Raw genomic sequence first — 6,628 nt, forward strand, 5'->3', positions numbered from 1 at the left:
CCTCTGGGTTTGGAAACTGCTTCACATAGAACCATATGGTATTCACAGGGTGCTTTGTACACCAAAATGTCAGTCGGAACCGGTCCAGACCCGCACTTAATTTCTAAGAAATAAAGTAATGAAAATTGAATTGAAAATGAAAATTTGCCTTTATCGTTTCTGTATGCTTGTCTATATGTGTTCTTGCAAAGACGAGACAGACATTTACAGTGACACAATGCTGTGTTCGAATGGTAGAATGTTCAGATACGTTTTTATTTCCCGCCACCAGAGCAACACATTATGGTTGTCATGGCAACGTTGTATGGTAGTAGTGCATGTCCACTAAGGAGAGTGAAAAGGGAAATAAATCGTTGTCTGTAGTGGCTGTGGGTAATCGGTGTATTTTTATTTTTCCTAGCTGTCTCGTTAAATTGTTTCTAAACTTTGCATATTGTGGAGGTGAACAATCCATTTAACCGGGAACGTTTACAATAAGGGGTAATGACAAACACGATTATTTATTTATTTTACCTTTATTTAACTAGGCAAGTCAGTTAAGAACACATTCTTATTTTCAATGGGTTAACTGCCTGTTCAGGGGCAGAACGACAGATTTGTACCTTGTCAGCTCGGGGGTTTGAACTTGCAACCTTCCGGTTACTCGTTCAACGCTCTAACCACTAGGCTACCCTGCCGCCCCGGCAGCACTATGCATGCGGATAGAATGACCCGTTGTTATTTGTTAGTCTAGCTAGCTACTATGTAGCTAAGTTAGCCAGCCAGTTAAAACACTGTCGTGTTGCTAGCTAACCGTATAGTTTAGCTATGTCAGGCAACAGTCTTCCGCCTGTGCGAAATCTACCCCACTGGTCCCGCGTTGGATGTCTTGACAAGCCTTGCTTTCCACTACCACGTCCTTTCCCGTTTAACCACCTTGAACCGTTGTCCGATTCACCTCGAGGGGACAGAGGGGGAGAGGTCTCATCTCACCGGGACATGGATACTCGCGTTGCATCGCTTCAGAGGAATATTCAGTTCCTGCAACTACAGCACAAGGACACTCTTCAGAAGCTACACGGTGAAATAGATGACCTCAGACGGGAAAATAAAGGTGAGTCAAACCTGTCCTCGTGTCTTTGCTGATGTTTTCGATTTCCAAAAGCGTCATCATAGGCAGCAGATTTGTTTGTCATGGTTTTGAGCACCATCATTTTCATCTTTGCACAGTAACGTTATACATCATGTTACTAAGTTAAAATAGCATATACAATGTATGGCCTTTCCCCTTAACTATACCAATGCCACAATTTAAGCTAGACTACTGCCTTTCTTTCCATACAGCCTAATAGGCCCACATTTTATGGGTAGCCACTAGCCAGCAATAATTTGTATATGATAAAGTTCTTTAGTGGAAATCTGTATCTGTAATACATGTTTGTTTGCACGTTTTTTAGCATGATAATCACACAGGGATCTGAGGATGAGGCACTGCTGACAGAGGTGACACACTATAGCCTAGCGCTAGTGGTTGCATAGTGATACAGTTATTGAATGAGGAAAATGAAAGGATGGTGAGTATCTCACCGTGGGAGGCGGTGGAATGCAGTATCATTTTACAGAACAGACAAGCTTCTCTATATCGCCTCCGCATCCTATCCCCCCACAAAGAGATATTTCAATCCAGTTAAAAAGAATCACATGGGTCCTCTGTCTTCACTCTGTCAGAGCAGTGAGACACATAGTGCCAAGGTTGCTCAAAGGACCTTGTTAGAAGAGCTTATAAACAGCACGGCAGTTGAGGTATGCTGTTGCTGCCACCTGTCATGTCTACTTCTGTTCTGTGTCATGTCTTCTACATGACCTCTCTTTGACTTTGATGTTACAGAGCTGCAGTATAAGCTGATCATGGAGCCTTCAAAGTCTTGCAGAAAAGGTAGGCTTCAATCATCTCTTCAATCATCTTTGCTGGAACAAATGGGCTAGGTCTATTGGGACCAAGAAAGCATTGGCTCTTGGACTTTCAGATCTGTGGTCGTTAGATATTACTTTTCACAACATCTCTTTAAGTTTCCCATAATAGAAATCAATGAACAATGATTGTGTAAGCTTGTGTGGCGCATATGCCTACCTATTGGGGAAGGTATTTCTTTAGGATCAAGCCACCGGAGCACAAGGCCACCGACACAGGGCAGTGAGGCCCAGACAGAGAGAGTGATCTACCTGGAGCAACCTTTACAAGACACATGCCCATCTCAAGACCCATGGCTCAGGTAAGCATCCATACCTCTACCCCCTAGTTCATCTTCTCCAAAAGTGTCTCGTCTAAAAACACTTGTTTGACCCCCACGGAAGCAGTATAGCGGGGGACGGTTGTGTGGCTCACGCCTACACTGAGAACACTGGAGTGGCAAAGCTTGAACACGAGTCAGAGTTGAGGGGAGGCCTCATCACCTCTCTACAACCCCTCCGGATCCACAGCAGCCCATCCCATCCCCCCGACCCCCCACCCTTCAGGAATGTGAGGTTATCATACGGCAGCTCTACAACGCCAACAGCCTGCAGTCTCAGGAGGTCAGATGTCATCCTCTGACACATCAATGCTATTGCACAGTCCCTTATAGCATTGGCCAACATAACTATGGTTTAGAACAGTGGTAACCAATATTTTCTGAGTCAAGATCACTTTCGCAGTCAAAAAGCAAGTGGCGATCTACTGCTCAGATTTAGCTTTTTTACATTAACCTCATACAAAGTTTTGTAGGAATACGGTTTGGGCAGTAGGCCTAAAACATTATCACAGCATATTGGCTATATGATTGGCCTGCCAATATTGTTAATCAGACCATATTATATTTCAAAACTCAAGCTTTGATAATAAAATATATCATTGGTTTAGCACTTGTGAGGCACTGTGGAGCATGAATTGAAATAATTAGCTTTTTTATTTTACTGGGCTGATGGTACCTGCATCTGATGGTCAACAAGGTCAAATCAGGACGATGACCGTTCAAAACTATTTTTCCCAACTGCCTCTCACGGTCCCTGCTCTCTCCTTCCTTTCCTCCGGTAAGACTGACCAGAGAGAGGGGACACAGTCTTCCACCTGATGGCGAAACTCAAGTCGCACCGCATCTGCCTCATGCACAAATTCATGTTGTTCCTATATCCCTTAATATTAAATTCGACACGTCGAGCTGCTAATAATAATAAAACGCAGGGCTATCGATACTTGGCTACTCATTCATTGCAGTTGCAGCCTGAAGAATCGTGTTTTATAATAGTGTTGAATATAGACTTAAAATCACTCATAAAAACAGCAGCTCTTGACTGTATTCTTTGACAGTCTTCTCTGTGGTCATGGTTTTAAAAGTTATTAAATCTTACGTAGGCTAGTAGCCTATTAAACTTGGCTGTGGCCAGGGTCATGGAAGCTCTGTAACCACAGTGATTTGAGCTATCTGACTGGGCAGCGCAGTAGGTGCACTCGATTTAGTCACAGATTTGCCGGTCCGCCAGGTAGGCGGAGTTTGTCTCATGGGAACACTTTGCTTACCCGGTGCGCAGGACTTTTGAATCAAGTGCACCTGCCAGCAACAGCTCAACACAATTTTTTTTAAAGGAGTGCAAGCCTTTATTGTTCGTTGGCTTTTCTACAGAAATATTTGGTGATCGACTAGGAATGCCTTGAAGATCGCGATCGACCGGTTGGCAACCACTGGTTTAAAATGATTCTACTAAAACCGGTCATTTTGTGCAGCAGACAATTAAAATAGATTGTCACATTGTAAAACCATAAACTACATAAATATGTCTTACATTTACAAAGGCACGCATGATTTGTCATATGCCCAATAGCTAGTTGTTTTCTGACCATGTTCTCCATAACTGAATGTAAAGTTTACATGGAGAACTGACAGTGTTTTTTCAGTGAAGTATCGCTCTCCCTGATGGTTTGTTTCATATAGATTATACGTGTGAAGACTGTCCTCCGAGACATTGTGTTCAACAAGAAAATCACTCCTGAGAACTACATCATGACAAAGGCCTACCTTGCTGACAGCACCAGGTAAACAGCAGTTTTGTAGGCATCTTGTCCACCTGAATAAGTCATTTATATAAAGAAAATTTTTAAAAATACAGGTAAATTGTACAATACATTTGATTTCCCTCTCAGCAAGGCAGAGAAGTTTCCCCAACTAGCACTTCAACCACTTCCCAAGAGAATGTAAGTGAATCTTTCCTAATCTCTTATACAGGAACATTAACCTTGGTAGTGGAACAGCTATCCTCCATGTCCCTGTACCCTTTCCAGGTCTGGGAACCAGGCAGGGGTGACGGAGAGGGTGATCCTCCCAGCCCTCAAACAGCACCTGAGCTCCAGCATCGCAGAGAGGCAGAAAAGGACCCAGGCTGTACAGAGGAGCAGGCTGAGGAGAACAGTGCATTGAGAGGGACAAAGAGTACAGCAGGCCAGCCAGCACCGCAGAACCAAAGCCTCTTTAAATAAGATCAGGACCAGCTCCTATTATGGCCATTGAAGGACTTCAATTACCACTGAATGAATGTTAACAGTACCTGTCAAAAGTTTGGACACACCTACTAATTCCAGGGTTTCTTTATTTTTACTATTTTCTACATTGTAGAAATACATCTACATTGTAGAAAATAGTGAAGGGAAAAGGGGATACGTAGTCAGTTGTCCAACTGAATGTATTCAACCGAAATGTGTCTTCCTCATTTAACCCAACCCCTCTGAATCAGAGGAGCTACCTTAATTGACATCCACGTCTTCGGCGCCCGGGGAACAGTGGGTTTACTGCCTTACTCGGGCAGAACGACTGATTTTTACCTTGTCAGCTCAGGGATTCAATCCAGCAACTTTCCAGTTACTGGCCCAACACTAACCACTAGGCTACCTGCATATGGAATCATGTAGTATCCAAAAAAAAGTGTTAAACAAATCAAAATATATTTTATTTGAGATTCTTCAAAATAGCCACCATTTGTCTTGACAGCTTTGCACACTTTTGGCATTCTCTTAACCAGCTTCATGAGCTAGTCACCTGGAATGCATTTCAATTAACAGGTGTGCCTTGTTAAAAGTTAATTTGTGGAATTTCTTTCATTCTTAATGCGTTTCAGTCAATCAGTTGTCACAACACAAGGTAGGGGTGGGTATGCAGAATATAGCCCTATTTGGTAAAAGACCAAGTCCATATTTTGGCAAGAACAGCACAAACAAGCAAAGAGAAAACAACACTCCATCATTACTTTAAAACATGAAGGTCAGTCAATCTGGAAAATTAAGAACTTTCAAGGTTTCAGTCAAGCTGCAAAATTAAGAACTTTGAAACTTTCTTCAAGTACAGTCGCTAAAACCATCAAGCGCCATGATGAAACTGGCTCATGATGACCACCACAGGAAAGGAAGACCCATAATTACCTCTGCTGCAGAGGATAAGTTAGAATTAACTGCACCTCAGATTGCAGCCCAAATAAAATCTTCAGGGTTCAAGTAACAGAAAAATCAACATCTGTTCAGAGGAGACTGTGAAATCAGGCCTTCGTGGTTGAATTACTGCACAGAACCACTAAAGGACACCAATAAAAAGAAAACACTTGGCCAAGAAACATGAGCAATGGACATTGGAGATCTGTCCTTTGGGCTGATGAGTCCAAATGTGAGATTTTTGGTTCTAACCGCCATGTCTTAGTGAGACAGAGTAGGTGAAACAAGGAGGAGAGTGATCACCCGACCTCAACCCAATTGAGATGGTTTGGGATGAGTTGGACCGCAGAGTGAAGGGAAAGCAATCAACAAGTGCTCAGCATATGTGGGAACACCTTCAAGACTGTTGGAAAAGCATTGGTGTGGCAGGTAGCCAAGTGGTTAGAGCGTTGGACTAGTAACCGAAAGGTTGCAAGATCGAATCCCGAGCTGACAAGGTTAAAAATCTGTCGTTCTGCCCCTGGACAAGGCAGTTAACCCACTGTTCCTAGGCTGTTATTGAAAATAAGAATTTGTTCTCAACTGACTTGCCTAGTTAAATAAAGGTGTATTTTTTAAATTGTACAATTCCTAATGAATCTGGTTGACAGAATGCCAAGTGTGTGCAAAGCTGTCATCAAGGTGGCTACTTTGAAGAATCTCAAATATGTTTTGATTTGTTTAACACTTTTGGTTACATGATTCCATATGTGTTATTTCATGTCTTCACTATTATTCTACAATGTAAAAATACAAAAAATAAAGAAAAGCCCTGGAATGAGTAGAGAACGTGTAAGCTTTTGACTGGTACTGTATATAAAGTTAATATTTCTCCCTATTAAACTTATTTTGGTGTGGCCGTTGTTGTTAGGTTGGTCAAGTCAGTTGAATTTCGTCTTATGGTAAAGGATGATGGGGATGGATCTGGTTAATGAAAACAGGTGAGCAGAAAAGTATTTATTCTTGATAACAAAAAGACAAATTCCCTTACGAGCACATATACACACTTCAAAGCTTTACACAGAAAAGTGTTTAGTTATTAGTTATACATATTCTCACCTTAGAATTCTTTACAGAACACACCCCAAATGGACTTTCTCATAATACCATTTTGTGTTGAAGCCTCAACAGCACACCCTAGTGGTGGTAGGGGAGAGC

At 42.2% G+C, this 6,628-nt stretch overlaps 1 pseudogene; it reads left to right on the forward strand.

Moving 5' to 3' along the window:
• The first annotated feature begins 300 nt into the window (after positions 1–300).
• On the forward strand, positions 301–6,327 carry LOC115128885 (coiled-coil domain-containing protein 74A-like; annotated as a pseudogene).
• Positions 6,328–6,628: the final 301 nt, after the last annotated feature.

The sequence above is a fragment of the Oncorhynchus nerka genome, linkage group LG4, assembly GCF_034236695.1.
Source record: "Oncorhynchus nerka isolate Pitt River linkage group LG4, Oner_Uvic_2.0, whole genome shotgun sequence".
NCBI lineage: Eukaryota > Metazoa > Chordata > Actinopteri > Salmoniformes > Salmonidae > Oncorhynchus > Oncorhynchus nerka.